This window comes from Pseudopipra pipra, chromosome 2 (assembly GCF_036250125.1).
Source record: "Pseudopipra pipra isolate bDixPip1 chromosome 2, bDixPip1.hap1, whole genome shotgun sequence".
In the NCBI taxonomy this organism is placed as follows: Eukaryota; Metazoa; Chordata; class Aves; order Passeriformes; family Pipridae; genus Pseudopipra; species Pseudopipra pipra.
Window position 1 is genome coordinate 108,314,732 of NC_087550.1, and position 24,025 is coordinate 108,338,756.

Below are 24,025 nucleotides of genomic sequence, written 5' to 3' on the forward strand. Positions count from 1 at the left end.
ATGACATTATCCCTTCATAAAGGGCTGCTTTAGGGTAGATGTCAATTTAGCTGTAGAAAAATAGATGTAGACAAACTTCCATCTGGACACAGGGCTACAGTCCTACAAGGATGCCCAGAGTCATGGCATAAGAGGCAGCATGAAATAAAAGTGAGATCAATAGTAGTTACCACTCATATACAACTAAACAGCTTTCTGAATCTTTCTTCCCACTCGACTCAGCCAAACTAATTCAACCTGCTAGAACAATTTAAAAACAAAACCCAACACTTTTTACTAGCTTAGTAAGCTTACCCTGCACAACACATACCCACTGAACATCACACTGCTGTAGAAAGGAAGAAGAAAGGTCCAGAGAAGAGCGACAAGGCTGGTGAAGGGACTTGAGCACAAGTCCTATGAGGAGAGGCTGAGGGAGCTGGGGTTGTTCAGCCTGGAGAAGAGGAGGCTCAGGGGAGACCTCATCACTCTCTACAACTACCTGAAAGGAGATTGGAGCCAGGTGGGGGTTGCTCTCTTCTCCCAGGCAGCTATCAGCAAGACAAGAGGGCATGGTCTTAAGCTCTGCCAGGGGAGGTTTAGGTTAGATATTAGGAAGAAATTCTTTACAGAGAGGGTAATCAGGCATTGGAATGGGCTGCCTAGGGAAGTGGTGGAATTCTCTGTCCCTGGAGATTTTTAAGCTGAGACTGGATGTGGCACTTAGTGCCATGGTCCGGTAACCACGGCAGTGTTGGATCAAGGGTTGGACTTGATGATCTCAGAGGTCTTTTCCAACCCAGCTGATTCTATGATTCTATGAAGAAAGGTAGAGGTTAAGGTGTGTAATTATTGTGGTACTTCCTACAATGACTGCAAGCACATAGCAGAAAAGCTCTTAAATAGCAACAATTTTTTAAAAATTTGCATAAAACCGTGACATTTGAAGATGAAGATTCGAACTGAGTTTCTTCGCACAAATCATTAACTACACAAAAACATGTTTTTTAACATCTCATCCCACACATACCTGCTATTTAATAGGCATCAATTATAACCCTGTAAACATGCCCAGCACATGACCTGGCTGCAGATGCAATCACGTAATCCCACCTCTAATCCTTGAGCAGCCTCTGGAACCACTGCTACCTTAAACTCAAAGGGGCCTGCCTGCAGTAGAACATTAAACTGGCTGTAATTGCTTTAAAGGCATCACAACATATTAATTCCAAAACTGGAAATAATGAAGAGAACAATTTTGTACACTAAGTTTCCATTTATTTAACCGTTAAACAAAACCAACTAACCCATCCCACAAATGTCAGAATACTCACATCAATCCAGCTAAAACTTTAGATTGCTCCTTAAACAAAGGCAAGCAAATGCTTTTATGGTATCGTGACACCTTTATAATGATTTGCTAGCTAGATGATCTTAAAATCTCAGAAACACAAGAAACTAAGAGTGGTATAACAGCGCCAAGAGCAATTTTTCCTCACAATCATCTTCAGTCACACGCTCACTCTGTTTAAACACGAAATATATGACAGAAAAACAAGGATTACTTTTCCCTGCAATAGTCAAACTAAAATAATTTTTAGGATTACAAAGAGCTAAGAACAACTCTCCCACCTCAGAAATCACAATGCCCATTTCCTGGAGTTTTCTTTATTTACAGGGTGATCCATCCCACAGCTTTGGGACTGTATTGCTTCACAGGATAAGAAAGAAACAACAGAATTTAAAGACACTTTGTCAGTTCATACAGACATAAAGTTCAACTAAGCAAAAGAAAAGCAGTCAATATTTAAAGTTGAGCTCAGCATGCTGCTGGCACTTCTCTGAATGACTGGCTACGTCACTAAAACCACAACTTCATGGTTTGGCAAGCTGTCTGCTGATGAACAGTCTTGTGTAAGTGATCACAAGATTCATAAAGCCCCTGGGTGGTAGGAAGGTGATGTGAACCACAATAAAGAGGTATACAGCAGAATGAAACTAAAAGTAAAGCTGATAAGCAGCTTCATCTAAGTCTCTGCGAGGCTGCATCACATTCTAGTAAATACTTCTCTAGGAATTTATGATTCTCTCACTCCAATGAGCAACAAGAAGCGTGTCTTACTACAGAACAAAGTCACAAAAGAGTAAGTTTTCCAGGCAGTGGGATAGCTCAGGAATGATGCTACTATGCCTCGAGTACCAGTTTCCAAAAGGGCTCTGCAGAACAGCAGGTGAACCCAAAGCTGCAAACACAAGTGAGTTTGTACTGCTCACAGGTAATCCTGAGGTTACCACAAGTATCATGACAGTGCCCAGAGCTATGAGGACAATGAACTGGCTTTCTTACCAGGGCATATGATCTATGATTTTTGACTGTTTGTGAAATACTGTCTGTGACTGGGAAAAATCCTGCAGTGAACAGTGCACTGTCAGATTTCCTAATTCATCAACTTCAGCATTGGCCCTGCTAAAAGCAGTTTTATGACGATGCAAAAATTTTTTGGCAGTTACATCCTATTTTGGGAATCAAAATGAGCCAGAAAGGATACAAGAAAACATGAAACTGAGTACACACTACAAAGTATTGGAAAACGTCTACTGCAAATCCACCGATCATAAACTTCAGCTTTTTCTTCATTTTAAAGTAGAGTCTGCTATTCATATTTCCAGGTTTAACAACTACTAGAAACTGAGGTTTACACTAGAGGGAAACTGAGCAAACCAACTGCAAAAATACTGGATTATTGCTTAATACATAATTTGTTCCAGAAAGAGAGCTTCCTTCTCAGAAGCATGAGATTAACATTTCTTGAAGAAGAAATATCTCCAAGTATTTCTATGGATGGAGAGTTATCTGCAGGTCACCAGTATGAATCTCGACCAGCTCAACAGGAATTTATTACTGATCCAGCCTAACATATGTTTGATAGCTCCCACAAAAGTGATCCTCAGCATTAGCTCCTGCTCCAGCATCACGAATTCATTGCCATGCACTGAATTTGCTTGAGGTACATTTGGAACAGGCTTTGTTCCCAAGATATATTTATATTGGCCAAAACACAATCAGTCCTTCCACGAGACAATTCTACAAAACAAAACACTGTATGTACTTTTGCAGGAGTTCAGATCAGTAGGAATTCACTAAAGCCACAAGTTTCAAAATGCCTGAAGACCTATTAAAAAAAAAAAAAAAAAGAACCAAATTGTAATTTGGATTACCCACACAGAACTTGTGATGGCTCACTGTAGCAGTGTTGTAAACAAGTTTTAAATAAACAGACTAGTACAATTTCTCTGTTAAGCCTCTGATGAGTTTTTCTATGACAAACCCTGAAAATATTCTATATTCAATGAACTGACTGAATCAAAGATCCCTATTTTATTGAAAACTGTATATATGGAAGAGCTTTACAGGATGCAGATGATTTTTGTAACACACCTCATCATCACCATTTACATTTTTCTGCATCGAGAAAATGACCCCAAAGCATATTTACACCTGTAAAGAAGCAGCATTCCTTTTCCTGCAGAGATCAAAGGAGACTCTAACTAGCACTAGTTTCAAGTTAAGTGACCTGCCTAAGTTTATCAACATCCCATGTAACTGATAACTCTACAAAGTCTATTGCACAGACTGCCCACATACTGTATTCACATCTTCTGCACCCAGTATGACCAGTTGAAATAGGAGAGAAAATGGGAGGTGTGAACACCCATGCAACACTGGCCTGATGACTACCAGCCTCTCCTCACTTTGGCCATCTTGAACTAGAAGAAAAACCCTAGATTAGAAAGAAGTGGAGTGAGGGGATAACAAAACCTCCTTTCAGGATCCCCAGCAAACACAAACTGATGGAAGATATGACTCCACACAGAGGAAACAGAGGAGGGAAGCAGACAGGCACATGTAAACGGGAACAAAAAGTAGAGACACACGTAAGCAGAAAAGAGAAAAACAAGAAACAGCCAGGAGTCAGGGGAGAACAACAGCAGAGAGAAACATGAAACCACACTCCCTACACACCAGAAAGCATCAACTTCCATTTCTGAAATTTTGAGTTAAGCTTTGGTGTCCTGACTGTGTAAATTTCTTTGACATGACTAATTGCTATAAAATACAGTGAACACGTTATGCAGCGTGCCTGTCTTTTCTATCATTCCAGAAGAATTTGTTAAGATAAGGAAATGTAACACAAACCTTGCTGATTCTGTGATATCTTCTGACAAGTCTCTGCATGAATACCCACTCACAAGGGTGCCACAAAAAAGTCATATCAAGAGGTTACACACCTCATTAATGTTATTTATGTTTTTCCAATATAACACATTGAAGTTATCTGTAATCATAAGGGTACATGTATAGATGATTGAGTATCTGCTATAGTTGAGGAACTGCTGTGCCCAATTTCCTAGCAAGACAGAAGACACCTTAAAATAAAAACATTATCTGCAAACAATATATACACATGTACATAGCTATATATATATGTATGTACAGAGATGTCATATAAACCCTAGTTTACCCTTTTTATATCTTTTTCTTTTGAGGGCAGACTGCCTTAAAATTAGATTTTTGTTTCTGCAACATATTTTATTTTCTTTTAAGACCACAATCATCTTCTACTAACATCATTTTATCTCAGCTTAGCCCCAGACTGACTTTCCAGGGAGATGTGCCTTAGATACTATACAAGGCAGACATTTTAAAATGTCTTCATTCTACACTCAGTTTAGTATTCCCTATTAAAAAATATTAATAGGACACCAAAAAAAGGCCTGGTGGAAGGAAAGCTGGGAGTTTCCCCTCCTTCCATAAGCAAAGCCTATGTTACAACTGTTGCAGCAAGAAACGTTGGTCTGTAAGGTGATGATTAAACAATCAACACTCAGATAAAGCTGTAGCTGTCCTGTCTGTGGAACTGCTGGAACAGCAAATCTCCATAAGGAAGTCTAGATATTTCAGATTCACTTGCTCCATAATCTTGGACCAGAAATAGGACAAGCCAAAAGAGATAATGGAAAGACTAGAATACAATTGTTCATCCTAAAATGCACTGATGCATTCCTGCCAAAATTCTTTTACAGCTTTAAAGGACTTGAATGGTATCCAATACCTTTACTTGATCAAAGCTTTAGAGTATCCTCTTCCTTACAGAGAGCTCCAAACCAGGTGGGTTTAACAGCAGAGAGTGTAGGCTGAGAAACTACAGATAACAGCAGGAGAATTGCTGTCATCTACACTGAACTTTTCCATGAACAAAATGAATTTCTGCTTTGAGTCAAAGAATGGTTTGGGTTAGAAGGGATCTTAAAGATCATCTAATTCCAACCCCACTGCCATGGGCAGGGACACCTTTTTATTGGTTTTCTTGAATTAAAAGTCTACTTTTAATAGCTTCTCAGTAAATTCCTCTGTTTCCAACTCAATGTAGTATTCAAAGTCTGTACATTTGAAAAACCAATACTTACAGCTAATGAATATTCTACTCTAACAATGCAGCATTCTTAGTATTGTCAAATTACTTTCCTGCTCTTCAGTGTGCTCTGGGCAGAAGACACAATTGGAAACTGATTTTTTCTAACAATTTAATACTTAATTGTAAGCTCAATGATTCATTTGTAGGTTAGTCATAGCTATGTAACAGCACAAACTCCTCTTAAAAATAAAACACACTTTACCTCTTCTCTGAGGCTTTAAAGTCATGACTTTGGTAGGTTAACCAAAGCTGTGTCTGCAGTCTGGACACCTTGGTTACTCAACTCAGTGACACTGTCTGCAAATGCAGGCTGTCGGTATTCAGGTCATCAGTCTTAACATTTGTTTATTTTTGTTGGTCTGACACCAGAAAATTTCAAATTCAAGTGATGAGATTAATGCAATTCCTGGCTGGAGCATGCATGACTTTTTACATACAGCTGAGTATAAAAAAAAAATAAATTCAATTTTGTGATGGTGGAGCTGGATGCCCCTTTCACAGAGCCTGTGATTGCACTATATTCCTCTAACAGGAAAATGTTAAACAACTCTTTGGCTTTATAGAATCAGCTTTACAGTATAGAAAGTAAAGAGACAAAAATCGTGCCAGTCTCTCCACAGTTGACACTGCATGGCTGTCTGACAGTGAAGTTATAATCAAATTTCACTTTCATCAGTTACAGCTACAGGAAAAAAAAAGCTATAAATCTGAATATGAGACAAAATGAATGAAGCACGCTCTATGAAACTTTCAGGAATAAGTAGTATTTGGCTTTTCAATGCATTTCACCCAAAAGTCTCTATTCACAATTTCAGTTTTTAGAATACCTTATTTTTATTCTACATGACAAATAACCTTCCAGATGTAAGTCAAACATGCATATTAAACACTTTAAGCAATCAGTATGTCTTTAAAGCCAAATCATTTCCACAGTGATCTGCCTTACTGTACTCCATTTAAGGTTGGTAGGATAAACTGCACTGATTTCATTTCCCTTTTAGGAAGCTATCCTCATAATCCTGCTTTAGAAGAAGAAAAAAAACTAGGGCTCAAAGGCAGCTTCAACTTAAAAGTTACTAACTAATTCTACTTTCTAAGAGGTTTGGATTATTTCAGTTCTCAAAAACAAAAAGATGCTGTCCAGCAGCTCAAAGCAGGTGCATCCTCCAAAATCAATGTTCTCCTTCACCTTCACAGACCTTTGTTCTCATCAGATTTATGGGGTCTTATGGATAACTTTGTAAAGCAGTAGCAAAAGAACTTGAAACATTCTCTACACTACACTGAACTTGCCCTGTTATTTGTGCTGTGCTCAGGGCTCTTCACCTCCACCAGAAGAGTGGAACTGACAGCCACTCAACAGTCTGAGTGGCTGCAGATGTGCTGCCAGGAATGCAAAAGCCTTCCTTTCACCTGATGTGACACAGTGCTTTCTTTGCTTAGATGCTGCAGCACAGGAGGAAATGTGATATTAAGTTAGTTCTTTAACCAATCTCCCAACTTCTTTACTGTTAAGAAGTGGCAATGTCCATATGTTTTGTAGAAAGGAACAATATGGAGCATGCCCAGCTCTTCAATTAGAAACCAAGAATTTCAATCTGAAACACAGATCTTTTGGGTTAACTCCCTGCAGTCTTAAAAGAGCATCATTTACTGAGAACACAGAGGGGGGGAAAAAAATAAATCAAGGTCATGTATCTTCCCATAAATCTAGTGCAGTCTGGTACACAACAGGAGGTTAGACAGCAGAAAAATCCAAAGTTTAAAATAATTTGCAGTCACCCCCCCGGGCCAGCCAAACACAACTGCCACCAGAGCATTCCCCTGAGGCCAATAACTGACACACGGAGCCTGCCCTGGGCAGGCAGCACAGAGGGAGACACTTCTACATTTCTGAACCACAGAAGCAGTTGAAAGAAAAAATACATCAAAATGACATTGTAATCTGATGCCTCGATTCCAAAATCACAGCACAAGTCACATCCTCTGCTTAACCAAACCAATGACTTGAGAATTCTCTCAACATTAACACAGACAAACTCACAGCTCTCAGCATTTACATGATCCGGACTCAAGTGCACACTTCGAGTTCTCTCTGCTTTTAGAGGAGAGGGAGAAGGAAGGACATGAAAGTCTTTGACATTTTTAGTGTTGTTTAAAGCACAAGCTTTATTCTATGCTGTTCTGTGTCATTCTTCCCCTACAGGATGGGAAGCAATGCTACACAAACAAACACTATTATTTTATTTAGAAACAGAATTCAAACCTATATGAAAATTAGATATTAACATACTTCTAAAATGTTGTGAATAAGCACATTTTAAGAATAGCTTTGCTAAACAGCCTTGTGTATTTAAAACTTTGTTTTCAATACCTTAATGACCTGACGAATACTGTAACAGGTCTGTCACTTGTTAGACTATATATCATATACAGTTCTCTATTCCTCCCAATTGCTGGAGAAATATGCAAATTAAGTAGTTAGATACTTCTAAGAAGCCTGTTCTTTGTTTCAGCATCAGCTTTAAAAAATCAAAGGTAATTTATCTTTTAAAAAAACTCTGATAATACAAAAATAATTGTATTTTATTTTCACGACTACTTCAGATCACCAGTTTTCCACTATGGTGAACTAAACTCAGTACTGTTTAAAGACTGGATTTCTTCTTGGCTGAAAAAGACTGGACTCTTCTTATTAAATACTTACTCAAGAAGCACAATCAGAAGAACCCCCCGTTACCTGATTTACATATATGTTTTAGCCAACTTCTGCCAAGAACAGTTACTGGGAATTCAGGGTATACACGAAACCTTGAATCCTTGAGGGCCACTAATTCTCCATCACTGTCTACATAGTTTAACCTAAGGAGTTACTCTTAGTTCAAATATCTTACTACATATTTTGTCTAATTGTCAAATGGATTAAAAATAAATTCACACCAATTTGAAGACTTGTAAAAGAAAATGTACATTCAACTCTCTGTACCTATTGTCTCACATACAGGATCTCTATTGCTTTATTTGTCAGATTTCCATACCCAACTTAGATGAGAAGTGCAACTTACTACATATTTGAAAACTAAATTAACTGGACACAGACAAAACAGTCTAATGAGAAAATGCCTTTAATAAACACATTTCCAAGTATGTGTAAGAGTAAATACATTCTTTCTGTAGTTATACATGCTCAATTCAACTGAACTGAGTCCAGAACAAACAGAAACTACAGAAAAAAAACCAACCAAAATAAACAACAATAAAAACACAAAAACACCCCAACCAACCAAACAAAAAACAAACAAACAAAACAAACAAATAAAAACAAACAAACCAAAAACCAACTCACAAAACCAGGCACACAATTAAGCTACAAGTTAATACACTGTAGTATTGACTTTCTACTTATTATTGTCCAAGTATTCACTATGAAAAGCAAACTTCCAATAACTGAACAACATGAATCATAATAAGCATGCCTAAATTGTATTAAAAATTCTCAACCTGCATAATTTATTACAAAAAGTGACTTTTAAAACTCAAATTATTATTTTCAAATAAGAACCAAATATTTAAAGGAAATATCAGTACTAGAAATTGAAATTACATGTGCCAAATGCCCAGAACTGTTCACACAACTGCTTTTACATCAATAAAACTGAACTCCAAATGTATTTTACATTTTAAGTCAGTTTTTAAATGACTAATGTAAAACAAACATCTCTAGTGAAGACTATATAACAGACAATCTAGACTAGTCTAGGAGTCAGTAGAAAGACAACTTACTACTGAATTTTGTAATATTAGAACTGCTTATTAAGATGCTGTTGAATGTTATTTTTGGGGGGGGAAGAAAATAAATTCTTAAACATCAGAAATGCAAAATAATTAACAGAAGGAAAAAAAAATCACCAAAAATTACAAATATAACCACACCCAAATATCAAGCTTCTTACAAACTTTTTTAACAAGGAATACAGGGCTGCAATCTAATTCCCTTCTATGCAGAGACACAGAAATACAGTTACAAGGGAAAAGAAATACTGAACATCCCAATCCACCCATTTTCTTGTCCAGCAGACAGTGTCACAACTGAAAACACCAAACAAACAGCATTTCCAGAAAAAGAGCATTTTGTTATTGTTGTTGAATTCTGAAAAAAAAACCCCCAAAACATTAAAAATCAAAACAAGTCAGCATTAGGCACTAGACATTAACTTCAGGAAATAAGTTGTGGAGGGGGAAAAAAAATAAATCTTTGTTCAGGGAAGTATTTATCATCATAAAATGCTTAGCGACAGCACACAGTCTGCGTACTTTCACAAGAGAAAACTGTCACAAAGGAAGTCTCATCTATTTCATAATCACCTTAAAACAGTAAAAATACAGTATTTCTGAAGAAAGAATTTGCTTCTCCTTTCCTTTGAATGCTTGCTCCTCCCAGCACGCCACCACAAATTTAGAGACAGCAAAGTGGACATTACTAAAGTTAAACTTTGATTTGCCAACACTAAATACTGGCCCAGTCTGGATCAGCTCCATGATTCACCTCAAAACTCCACAAAACCTTGTGTCACAGTCAGACACAACACTGAGACAGCAGCAGGCAGCCAAGATGAGAGAGAAGAGTTAGATCCAAGTGTCACGATAGGATTTGACCAGGAAGATCTCAAAGCAGACTCTCCCTTCAGGTAAGACAGAAAAAACTATTAGAAATTAGACTTTCCCATTACAAAAGCAGTCCAAGTCATAACTCTTCAATTACATTTAGCAGATTTCCTTCTGTGACACGGGCACCTCAATAGTTGCAACAAACCATGCAACCAACAGCTGTGGCTGCAACCAGTATATCCAGTTGGTCACTCTTTACTTAGTGATTTAGATGCTGAAGAACAGGTAACATTCCTACAAGTCTTCTTTCCCAGGTTAAATGATAGTATCCCTGTGAAATCCAAATGATCTACAATCAAGCAAGCCAGAAACCTAAACCTTGGAGAAGCAATGATTGTTCTGAACTCTGTGTTTGAGTCTTTGAGTCTTCATTTTCTTTTTTATTTGGAAGAATTGGGAGAAGCTCTTAACCTTGACCACAGGAAAAACAGCAATCAAACCAGAATAGTTATGAATTTTGGGGATTAGCAAATAAGAATAATCACAGAACAGAGAAAATAACCCAAAAAGTAGGCCAAACTATACAAAATACCTACACTGAAAAATGTTAGTATTTTGAGATGCATACAAGTGATAAGTTTAATCTAGTGTTAACAAAGAATTAAAACACACACTTAAAGAGAAGTTTGCAATCCTCACAGATCCCTCCTGAAAAGTTACTCTGCAGAAAGATTTACAATGACATGAATAAACTCAGAAGTTACTAATCTTTGACTATCTGTAACTATTTCATAAAACTAATACAGATTACATGTACTCAAATATATGCATAATAAAAACTTATTTGAATCCCACCTTGGGGTTTGCACCTTAGTAAACTCATTTAATTTTTAAGCATTCTTTTTTTCATAGCTAGTAACATCATTAACCATTAAAGGAATTGCAGTTAAATACTGCTTCATACAAATGCAATATAGCTATTTTACTGATTTTCAAGAAGACATTATTCAAACAATCACCACTACTTCCTGCATATTGGGGAAAAAAAAAATCTACCAATTTTTTGGTAGAGTATTTGTCTGCTGGAGTCTTCTAAGAGGATTCTGTCATGCTGTACTTACTATCAGGTAACCAAACAACCAAGATGATAATACTATATAACATGGTATCATAACATGGGATCATCACTACTACTGAACAAATAATCCAAACCACCAAGTTTTTCTGATTGCTTGACATTTATTATAACTTAATAAAAATTAAGATTATTTATGGTTACGTAACAAATTCTGGTATACACAGAAATAACTCACCCTACAAGTCTATCACACACTTGCTGGGAACACAAAACAAACACCATCCTCATCCCCGGAAACAAAACCAACTGTGGTTAAAAAAAATCAAAACAAAACCAAACTCAGAAAAGCAGACAAAAGAAAGGTCTACGCAAGTCTAAATGCATTCCCCTTAAGCATAGAGAGTTTTCATTTTCTGAACAGACTAAATAGCCTGTACCATAAATAGTTTCACTTAAAAATGAGTGCAGCTTACATAAGCATGTGGCATTCAACCATTTTTACTGATGGCAATACAACCAACAGTGGCAAAAAAGTAGTACATTAAACATGCTCAGTTCAGCAAATAGCATTCAGGAAGCAATTCAAAATAGTTGTAGCCTTTACTCTAAGGCTAACTAACTAAGGCTAGTAACAAAGCTTAAACTCAAATATTCCATGAATGGACAAGTGGATACAGTAGTCCAATGACTATGCTCAGGAAAAGTTATTCAGAATAGCCCCAAAGCAGAAATTTGCCATGCTCATGAGGGCACAACTCTTCCCATAAGACAAATTCGTACTTTCTGGAATCTGTGTTTTAGCACACAATCAAAACATAAGAACAAAAGATACCAAAATGTCAATGTCATAACTACTTTCTTCCCTCTTGAATCAGACTATAAATCAGATAGAAACACTTAAACCTTTTGTGCTTTTTTTCCTCTTCTTCTAGCACTCTAAGTACTTATAAAAGCCTTACTTTTCAAAACTTCCAAAACCAAGAGACATTAAGAGAATTCTTTAGACTTCTTTACAGAAAAATGGACCACACAATGACCTATGGGGTAGATTTTAACAAGACTCAATGGGGGCGAAGCAGATAAGGACTGTTTGGTTTTGTGGGAGTTTTTTTTACACTCAATTCACAGAAAACAGTCAAACTTCTGCTGCTGTCCTGTCAGCTCCCTGACACCACTTCCCTTTCATCTAGTTCCTGAGCCATTAAGTCCAGGAACTGCAATCCCCACAGGGACGGATGGCTTCAGTAAGCAATACAAAACTTATTCCACCTCCCCCAACCACCAGAAGAGTGAGCAGAATTTTCTTTTTCAGGAGATATGGATTCCTTAAGAGAAGTAGGAGCTCTTCCTTCATCTTTGCTGAGTTTCCAGGAGGGGAATCTTCCATCAGACAGAAGACACCAGTCCACTAATGCTGTGTTTTGAGCTCTCAGTAACAGATGTATATGAGAACAAACTGCACTGGGACTTCTGAAGACAAAACCCTAAAACTGAACTGCACAGATAAGAACCAAACAGAACAAGCCTCCATGCCCTGATCACATCTTGGGTAACATATGCTCTTAGGAGATGTGTCATGAATTTTTGCTACAACTTTTGCAGAAAGATGTCTCAGTTAAAGAAAAGCAGCTTTCAAGTGTCTGGTGTTCCTCCAGAAATAGAAGTACTGTTTATCACAGTACCAGGAACGTCTGTGTTGTTGGTACTAGTGCCTTACTGAGTAACAACAACAAGGATCAGTGAAGATGCCTCAATGTCCACATTACTATAGAAACATGTCATCCAGCTGATGGGACTAAAACCATCAAGACCTGCTGTACAGAGTTGCTGAGAGGACTCTTTCTTGTCTTTGGAAATCTTAAAGTTGTCCTCTACAGTAGCCATGGATTCATCTCCCTCTCACAGACCACTTACTGTCAGATAAAGGAACTATTTCAGCACTTTGGTGATTTTTTTTGACTCTTTTTCTCTCTCTAATTTTTTTACTTTTTTTCTTTTTTTAATACAGTAGATCAGCATTTCTAAAGACAGAGCAAAATAGCTGATCTTACTTAGGTCTCTCTTAGGCCTAAGGGTACCTTCAGCCTCATTTACCTCAACTCCCAAATCTTGAAAAGGATTGGCAGGTAGAACATTTACTCGACTTGGAAATTTCTTTAAAGGAAAAGCAGCATTTACTGTATTTAGAGACATGGCTTCAGAAGCAAAGAGGCAAATTTCATTTAAGAGGGGTCTACATTCTGCCATTTATAAACTTATAAAATTCAACTGCAACACATGTGATAGAAACTGCTTTCTTTGTCTGGCCTCTCTTACTTTAAGCTGGATATTCCAAGAAAATAATAATAAAAGAAAATATTTGTTACAGGAAGTGTTAATAAACTCACATTGACACAGAAGGAAGCTGAATGTGAACAGGGATAATTATCTCACTGTCACTGCCTGCTACTGAACCCAGTACATGGGTATCGAAGGCCAACATCTCCAGTCCAGAGTCAAGACAAAGTACAGAACTGCAAACATTCCTGAAAAATTACTCAGAGAATTTCTAAACTCACAACCCATGAAGCACTTTCAGACCAACAATGAGATTAATTTTTGAAACACCTGTGTAAGCCACTGATGTTCATGAAGAAGGAACAGCATGCAAACTTTTATAACCGCATTTTCAGGATGTTACCCAAACAGCGGGACATGAAGCACAGACAGACTAAAATAACTGCGACCCCATGCTGCCCATTTGAAACTTAATGAGTTGCAAAACCCACGATAATGTACAAAATCAAATTGTATTTTAAAAATGACATTTTTGTCAGTGCATAATCTTATGCACTTTGTTCTTACAATCTCATATAAGTGTTCCCAGTCCAGCTGCAACACTTACTTAGCAATTACTGAAGTCACATTTGCACACCACCAGATCAGCCAGCAACTAAAACTTGATTTTTACCAGGAAAAGACAAACTGGCATTTCAGCAGAATACCCAGAAAATAACAAAAAGTTTTTAACACCTTCAAGTCAGCAGTGGGAAGAAAGATGATATTTGATGTAACACTTGCTAGCAGAAATTTACCCTATTAACATTTTTTTTGAGCAAGTATGAAGCAACAGAGTGAAATTATACCAAATTAATACTTTGCCTTATCTAGACACATCATTTCTGATCCAACATTTAGCAGGATTGTGAGAATTACTATTCCATCAAGATAATCTTAAGAATTTCAGGAAAAAAGGCAAATACACTTCAAGGCAATGCTCTGAAGAAGACCTAGCGTCTGGTTTACGATTTCTGCAAGCTGATCTTCAAGAACATCAGCATGAAAACCAAGCTCTACATTTCTTTCATAACTTGCACAACACCCAGGTAAAAAAAAAACCCAAACAACCACCCCCTATTTATCAAGTATTACTAGTCCTATGCCCAATGACAAAAAAACAAAGAACAAAACAAATCCACAACTCTTTCAAGTGCTAGGAAAAAAATGTCCACATTTTAAGTCAAGCCAAAGTATACAAACTCCCCACAGAACAAAAAGAATTATACTTGAGGATTTATACCAATGCAACAAATGACACACATAGAACAAACCAAGCCTTTCCCCAGCCATTGTCCACCGAGGCTGTGACACTGTAAACCAGTAAGAATTGTTCAAACAGATGAGTCTTCGGGGCAAATCACCTTAGAACATAACCAAGCAAGGGAAAAATGAAAGCTTAAAGCTGCAACAAGATTAAAATACTGGCACTGCTACCAAATCTGATAAGAAACAGTCAACACTGAATAGAATTTAGAAAATCATTCAAGATTTTTCTGCCACAACATCCAAGACAAATACTGATAGTAACAGATTTTTTTCCTAAAAATTCCATTTGTTCTTAGATAAACCATGATTTCACAGAAACTGATCCACTTTTCAAATTAATACACACTTCAGTGGATATGCAATTTCCTTTGAAAGCAAGTATTTCATTATGAATGTGGAACACAACTGATTGAATGCAACCTGCTGAAAAGTGTTTTTAAGAAAACACCCTCAATGATCCCCCAGCAAATCCACAAGCAGACAGAAAAACATCTGTATTTCAGCTGTGACAGCCAGGTTACTGAACACCACTGTAGCAGAATGACCTCTTTCTATCTAGTCTGTGACTTTTCTGTTTGCTTACAAAGCCCCCTGTTTTAAACAACTCTCTGAAAAGAGCAAAAGTAGAAGTAATTTTCCTTACAATACAGTTAGATTAGGATAAAACCTGATAATTCATTGAAGATGCTTTTATAATACAGCTACTTTGAATTCAGACTCTGAATAAAAGGAAACCCACCTGAATTTCAAGAACTAATGCTTCTTGAGAACACAAAGCTGTATATAATCTTAACAGAGGTGGCATTTTTCCCTTTAGTGTTATGCTGGCTATTGTGAAACAATACTTGAAAAGAGAGAAACATTTAATGTAGTAATCAATGGGGTGTAAGAATATTGAAATGTTAGTTCTACTCTGACATTAAACTGAGACATGCAGACAGTGTGATCTATCTAGTATAATTAATCTTCAAAAAGAGATAAAGAACAAGAAAAATGCTAAACAGTGATAACTCACTGCACAACCTGAGCTGTATGGTTTATTAGTAACACTGTGGTTTTTATATACTGAATTTTGTGAGATGTATTTCAGCTTTTCATGTTGATAAAAAAAAGCCTCAGTGATGTTTCTGCTGGAAGTTGTGCACATGAGTCTCCTGGATACTAATACCACAGTGCACTGACTGACACAGCACAGAAGTTGTTGACCAACTCTCCATCTCACACAGGATGAGAGATACTCAGTACCAGAGAACCAACTACACTGTCAGGTTGAACTCACATCATCTGTCTGAAGCTGGAGAGATGTATCTGCTAAGTACTACCAGCACATTCATAATGTGAAAGCCTTTCAAAGGACAACTTTGACTGACACTTCCAGGTTTGGCAGAGTACAAGAACCTATTCCAGCAATGTTTTCAACCAACACCTTCAACATTTGCATACACGAGTCTAAACAAGTATTTCAAAACTCTCATCTTTCCATTTAGGAAGAATGTTTCTCACATGGGAACTGGCACCACGACATGACCACACATTTAATCTCAACAAAATGATTCTTGGTCTTTCAGGAGAACAAGACAGCCAATATCACCCCTCAGACAATATTTTACTCTACTGTGCCCATACATAAATAGCAGTCTGCAGAAAATTTGTATTATCTACATAGCTGAAGAAAAGCTTCAACTTGCAAGAAAAAAGACAAAAACAGAAAAGTTTGTCAGGGATTTGAAAGTAAATCCCTAATACCAGTTTACTGTACTATGCAGCACCAACACTTTTCAGTTTGGCTTTTTTTTTCTGTTTGAGTAAGGGCAGCAACATGGACAGGAAAAAATGTTGCAAACCCACAAGCCACAGATATTTCTACTGTGTAATTTAAAACACTTGCAGTCAAAAGTAGTCCAAAAGGTGCTTATGAAACTGTTTCAGGCTTTGTATGAACTGTCTCTTAATTTCACACTCCATTTGTCACTTGCCTTTTTAACCATGAACATACCATGTAACAGAAGTGACTCCTTCACTGCAAATCCCCGTACTTGCACTTTAATTGACCTTCTGTGTGCACACACAGGTACAAACACAGCAGGCACTGCTCCTACTTCAGCTCCCAGCAGTGGGAACAGCAGCATCATACAGATGCTCCTGGAGCAAAATGTGTCATACCATAGTTCAGGTGGATGACTAAGCACACAAGACAGACTTGACATTACCCAAAATTTACTAGATTTGATCATTTACTCAATGTTTCAATCACCTCAAAAACACCTTTGGTGTCAAAGAAGTAAATCAAAGGCTTTTGCTTGTGTTTTTAATGATTTTGCTGAAACACTGCAGCTGTGGAAGTAAAGATGTGAGCTATCATCCCACATGGAGATACAGCTCTTTGAAAAATAACTCAATAAAACATCTGAGTTTCCTATACTTCAGTACACAACTCTTGCCCTAACCAAGAATACTTTTGCAGGTCATACTTTGAGGCTACTTATGCTATTTAAAAATACATACAAAATGAATCATCACAGGTTTGAAGTCAGGAGGAAGCGACTACAGACCAGTGCAAACAAAAACTGAACTTCATTTCATTGCTACATAAATTTTGAGAGGGGACAGAAGGAGACAAGCTACTATGGGATAACCTTAAGAATCACATTAATGTATTCTCTTGGATGACTTCAAAGGAATCCTTTTCCATTAGGATGACTCTTTACTCTGCAACTCAACTGACAGACATCAGCACAGACATATCACCAAAGCTGAGTGGAAAAGAAGACACGTTTTCACCACATCTATTCAAGTTCTCTTGTCTTCCTCAAGATGACAACTAATGGAAGGAAAAAAGAACCTCAGTGAGATCCAGGAAAGAACAAGAATGGCCACAGATCTCACAATACTCTCTTTACAATTATCTGCAATCACTTATAGCAAAGGTTATGACCCAAGCCAGACGAAAATACATCACAAAAGTATAAAATCATAGCAAGAATTCCTCACACTTATTCAACTCACTGTACCTAAACCAAAATATTTAACATTAAAGGGAGACCTATATGCTGATCTTATTATCCTTTGATAAAGTGTGTAAAATTTGACACCTTGGTAGTTTTATGAACTGAGACAGTCCATATATATATTAACACAGGCTGTTATGGCATTCTTCAGATTGCTGCTATCAAGAGACACCATTCACAACATAGGACAAAGGGCAAGCTTTAACAAACGTTGTGAAACACTTTATTTTTAAAAATCCTGTTCCTCTCTCTCTACAAGGAGGAAATGAATTTAACATTTCTTCTTTTTAAAAGAAATATGATAACTGAAAATATACTTTCAGAGAGGCAGAATAAAGTATTGCTTTTCTCACAGATCTGGAAAACAAAATTAAAGTTACCAGAACAGTGACTGGTCTTTGACCACAGAAGCTTTACCTGTAACTTTTAAGAGTTCTGTTAGACAGAGCGCTCTGAAAACAGAAATGGTCAAGTGGACCTGCCACAGAACATGAGCCCATAAAGAAATACTACTCGACTTTGTCACAGCAAACACCTGGACTAAAAATAACAGACACATATCAATACATCAGCAGGATGGGTTGACCTGACCACTCTCAGTATTTACTCAGAACACAATAAGAGGGGAAAAGGAAAAGCTACTCTGTAACATCGAGCTTAAACATCTTGAAATGTACTTATTATAAAAGCAACCACAAATAGCCTTTAGCCAATTTATTTAACTAATATTTACTGCATTCATTAGCTATAAAGGTATCAATAGACCACTAATAACATCTTCAAATTGGTTACCACTGAGACCTTCCAAGACAGTTTAATGCATGTTTACCTGAACATAGTGTCTTGCTTTAAGTTTTCCCACTACTTTCCAACTCTGCCTTATCTGAGCCACTCCACTTTTTTGGAGGCAGGGAATCTCTACCAAACCCTGAAGTACTGTTACTCCCAAGCCACCAAAGCAATTGCCTTTCCTCTCCTTGTTTTCTCCTTGCTAAAGTAAGGGAAACAAGAGCCAATATCACGTTACAAGTCATGTCTGAACAAGGGGAAAGCACAGTGACTGCAGCCAAATGTTAACACTGAGCAGTATCAAGCCCTAAATACAAGGTGCATCCTTCCATCACATCCACCTATATTAGAAAAACAAACCAAAATGAAACCTGAGCTCTTTTTCCCCGGTGCCAATACAAACAAGTGATAAGATCTCAAACCCGACCCGAAGCCAAGACTCTGGACAGAGCAAAACCGAGGCCTCGCTACCTCTGGGGGCCTCTCTATCCCCGGAGCCAAGGCTCGGCAGCAGCATCATGCTGCTGCAGTCACGTCCGAGAGGCAGGGGCAGCCTTTACCTGTGAATCTACTTGCCTTTTATTAATTTATTTTTTTTTTAAACTGCAAGAGCAGCATCGGTGGCCCAGCAGACACCACGGGGGACACCTCGCACAGGAGGAATCCCCGGGCTCCAAAAACAAAGACCAAAGTTTTCCCTGCTCGGCGCTGCGTGGGAGTGCGGCAGCAAAACAGGAGCCAGGATCAACACGAGCCGCCTCCCGGCACCACACCCGGGCCCACGCAGGGCAGGACACCCCCCGCTCCCGGGGCTGGGAACACCTCCCGCTCCCGGGGCAGCTCCAGCCGCTCCCTCCCGGGCAGGAAGGGGACACGGCGACACTCCCCGCCCGGCGGGACGGGGGGAGCGCGGGGTGTCCCCCTGAGCGCCCCTTCCCGACCCCCTGCCCGCCCCCACAACCCCACCCGCTCCCTCACCGCCCCCCCCTCACCGTGCTGCGCTGGGGGCTCGGCTGCGGCTCCGGCGGCTGCATTCCCGCCCCTCGGCTGTGCCCCGGGGCCGCGGCGCAGGGTCCTCCCCGTTGCTCCTGAGGGGAGGGAAGGGGCGCCGGGCAGGGCCGGGAGCAGGACGGGGCTCCCGGGACAGGGGTCCCGGCGCGCGCGGCCGGGCGGCGCTTCCGGGCTCGGGGCGGCGCGCGGGGGCCGCCGGGCGGGGGGCGGGGCCCCGGCTGCGCGAGCGGCCCTACGACACCGCGCGGCCCGCGCGCGCCGGGCGGATCCGCTCTCGCGAGACTTGGCGAGGGCGGGAGGCAGGGGCGGGGGAGGAGGAGGTTTGAACGAGTAGGGGCGTGGTCACGGCTAATGGGGCGTGGCCAGGGAAGGGGGCGGGGCCGGTGTGAGGGGGGGTTCGGGCTCCCGCGTTCCAGGTGTCTGCCGTTCCTGTGTTCCGGCGTTCCCGGGCTCTGGTGTTCCCGGACTCCGAGATTCCCGGGCCCTGACATTCCTGGGTTCTGGGATCCCGGGCTCTAGGATTCCTGGGCTCTGGCGTTCCCGGGCTCTGAGATTCCCATGTTCTGGCATTCCCGCACTCTAGGATTCCCGGCATCTGGCATTCCCGCGCTCTGGCATTCCCGGGTTCTGGGATCTCGGGCTCAGTTTCCCGCATTCTGGCAATCCCGGGCTATAGGATTCCCGGGCTCTGGCGTTCCCAGGCTCTGAGATTCCCATGTTCTGGCGTTCCCGGGCTCTAGGATTCCAGGGCTCTGGCATTCCGGGTTTTGGGATCCCGGGCTCAGTTTCCTGCATTCTGGCAATCCCGGGCTATAGGATTCCCGGGCTCTGAGATTCCCAAGTTCTGGCATTCCTGCACTCTAGGATTCCCGGGCTCTAGCATTCCTGGGTTCTGGGATCCCAGGCTCAGTTTCCCACATTCTGGCAATCCCAGACTATAGGATTCCAGGGCTCTGGTGTTCCCGGGCTCTGATATTCCCTTGTGTCCCCTCTGCAGCATCACACCGCAAGTTTTTCCTCAGCTCCTTTAAAACAAAGGTTTCCAGGAGCCGGCGGGACACAGCACTGGGTGTTCGGGGGATGTGGACCCGCGGTCCGGCCTTCCCCCTGTCCAGAGGAACCTCCTGAGCAAGGTTGGGTGGTGGATAAAACTCATGGGTTGTTTTCTGAGTACTGGCAGCGACAGTAAAGTGTGCGGACACAAAGGTTCCAGGACAGTTCACAGTCAGCGGTTCAGATTGGAGGGGACCACAGTGGGTCATCTGGCCCAACCTCCCTGCCCAAGCAGAGAATCACAGAATCAATTGGGTTGGAAAAGACCTCTGAGGTCATTGAGTCCAACACTTGACCCAACACCACCTTGTCTACTAGACCATGGCACCAAGTGCCACATCCAATCTCTTCTTAAACACCTCCAGGGACACCTACCATCTCCCTGGGTAGCCCATTCCAGGGTCATCCCAGAACACATAGCATGGGATTGTGCCCAGACAGCTCTGGGATATCTCCAGTGAGGGAGACTCCACAGCCTCTTGGGCAGTCTGTTGCACTGTGAGTTCTCACACAGCACGGGATGTCTGTGAGCAGGAAAATGCCCTTGTGCTGTGCTCCTGCCTAAAGGGCTCATGATCCTGTGCCATTCCCAGTAGAGTTTTTGTGTCCCTCAGTTGGCAGGATACACTTGAGGCTGTGATTATACGAATTGATCCAATGTGAACTTTTCCTTGACATCCACGGGGGCTGAAATATTCCTGTTGAGGCAGAGCCTTGCAGATGGTTTAGTGGGTGTACATTGATTTTTCATCCACAGACTGGGCCTTCACTTGAGATTATGTTCTGTTTGTGTGCCCATGTAAGCTGGTCTAAAGCATCTTTTCCCAAGTGATAAAGACCGTGATTTGTGTTTTTCAGGGGGGAGGCGGTGGTGGTGGTGTGTTTATATGCTTTTCTTTGTTTAGTTAGCATCTATCTTGTGTAGATTTTTTTTCTTTCTTTCTTATCACATTTCGCCAGAGCCACAGAAACACCATTGCACTGATACCAATGAGAGCAGATGCAGAGTTCTGTAACCACCTTCTGTTTCTCTCTGGTAAGGAACTGGAAGTGCAGGGAGGATGTGTATCTTGTATTGTCATTACTGATTCTCCACGTCATCTTCCATGTGCAGAGGCCTCAGGTCCTGTGTCAGAGGTTGTGTGAAGTTAATTAAGGAATTCCTGTATTCTAATCTCTGCATCGGAAACAAGCCAAGCCTTCTGGAGAGGCCAGATGCAAAACTGGGAGTAAACAGGATCTCAGTGCAACAATACTGTTATCTAACAGACATCGATTCTTATCCTGTGATTGGAACTGTTATCAAGATGCTGAATTGCAAAAAACCATAATTTCCAAATAAAAACTCATGCTGAATAGTTCCAGCAGCTGTATGTAGTTTCTCTTAAAATGGAAGAAACAGCTCTTGGTACATGGGAGTCTCTGTGCCCTAGGTTACCTGTACTGGCCATTGCTTCTTCAGTGTTTTTTGTGTTGTCCAGCTACTGACTTGATTTGTCCTGTCTTTTGTTGCTTCTAGATTTTTCAAATCAGCATCTGAGTCAAACCTCTCCTCTACTGTTTCTCACTGCCTCTCTGTAAACTCACTGTCCTACAGCTCCAGTGTATCTTGGCAAACCATTGTAGCTTCATATATAAGTGGGCTCCACGGCTCCGTTTCACTTCAGCAGCAGTCAGTGATTTTTGTTTGGAAATTATGCTTTTCCTCCACAATCCTCCGCAATGGACTGTAATGGATGACTATAATCTAGCAGTTGCCTGACTCATATCCCACTTTCAAAGCAGAAGTGTTCCAACAGAAATTGCAGAGGCTCAGAATTTTTCATCTGGTCTCAGCTAGTCATCGGTTTGAGAGCAGGATTGTGATACTAGGAAATTAATCAGTCTTGAAACTTCACAATTAATCACAGCAGAGCCAGTGCTCTGCTCAAGAATTTAGGAGAAAAATCCTTATGGGTATTAGGTGCCTGATTACCCCAGAAATCAAAGATTGTGTGTGTTCTGACTTTGCTGAACACATCTCTGAAAGGAGATCATTTTATTGCTGATCCAGCTTTTTCGTCTCTTATCCATATGACAACTACGAAAATTGATTATACACAAAAGTAATATTAGGAAAGTATTTAATGTATTTTTAGCTGCTCCTAATGGGATTTAGCAGCTGGAAACAAGGAGAGCTGGCACTGAGTAGTAATCAGGTCAGTTCTTAGACAGCTGTGTGAGAACCAGTGTGTCAGACTGGGCTCTGAAATAAGTCTCCATTTTTTTCTGTATTTTAAAAAATGTAGTATATGCTATGAGGAATCTGAAAACTAGGCCTCAATACTTGCAGCTCAGACAGTTAACTCGAAGTCAAATGGAATTCATTGTTAAATCCAGGCCTGTAATAACTTCTAGATGAAAATGCCTCTGGGTTCTGTGTGACGTTTTTATTTTTAATTTAATGCTTATGGCACTTATTACTATCCATCTTTGAAAGGCCTCAGGTTTGGATTTAAATTCCATGCTGCATTCATTTTTAAGCAGAACAAAAATGTAGTTATTTCTGCTCCCCTTTTCTCTTTATGAGCCACAGTCCAAGAGACCCATTTTCCTATTTTGGAAGAAAGCAATTTTCTGCATGTTTGTGCCAAGGGATTGCAATCAGAAAAGTAGCTTGAGAAAATGGCCCTTCCATAGGTTTTCTGTCTGAATAATTCCTATACTCAGTTAGTTCCATTTACAAATCAAAAGCATAATTTTCCAATGTAAGCACTGTAAACAGACTCTTGAATCTAAAAAAGGCTGAGTTCTTTCTCACTATTACATCATGGGCAGTGTGTTGTTACTGAAACACACCAAAAGGTTTATAAGTCCCCCTCACTTTTTTGTGTTTCATTACATTTAAGGCCTTTCCTCATCTTACAGTGAATTCTATGCCCTGAAAACAATTTCTAGAGCACTATTCATCTACTAGATTCCAAATTTAGTTTTGGACCTATACATAACCCTTTGTACTTTTCCTTTTGCTAAAGGTATTGTGAAGCTGTTTTGACTCTGCTGGGTACCCTGGCTGTTTTTCGATTTCATACTGGTGTCAGCCATGTCACTTTGAGAGAGCAGTATAAAATGATTATTGTTTTAGCAAGGATCATGGATCAAGAAGTTGAGTTCAAAATGAAGATGTCTTGGAACTTATCAGTAAGCACAGCAATACTGAAGTTGAGAAGTCAAAATAAACCTCTGAGGAAATTGCAAATATTCCCAAGAGCAGCCAAAAATGTTACTACTTTGTGTTAAGGTGGAATCTTTGCTGCCTTATAAGGTGCAGATCTAAGCAACTGCAAGAGTTTACACCCTCTGAAGGGCCACCTAACACAGTTTGGGGAACCTGTTGGTGTATGTGTAAATGTGTGTGTATTTCCAGGAAATGACAAGGCATAATCCCTCACTATTAC

The 24,025-nt window shown here is 40.0% G+C and overlaps 1 protein-coding gene across 3 annotated transcripts in view; it reads right to left on the reverse strand.

Annotated features, from left to right (window-relative positions):
- Nucleotides 1-19,731, reverse strand: part of TAB3 (TGF-beta activated kinase 1 (MAP3K7) binding protein 3) — a 43,777-nt gene extending 24,046 nt beyond the window's left edge. The window contains exon 1 of one of the 3 annotated variants that reach the window (XR_010428592.1): nt 19,517-19,730. The gene's annotated coding sequence lies outside the window, so the exon portion shown is untranslated. Of the gene's footprint in view, nt 1-19,516 lie in introns of all 3 variants that reach the window. The other 2 variants (XM_064646835.1, XM_064646837.1) reach the window with 2 other exon arrangements.
- Between the last annotated feature and the right edge of the window lie 4,294 nt (nt 19,732-24,025).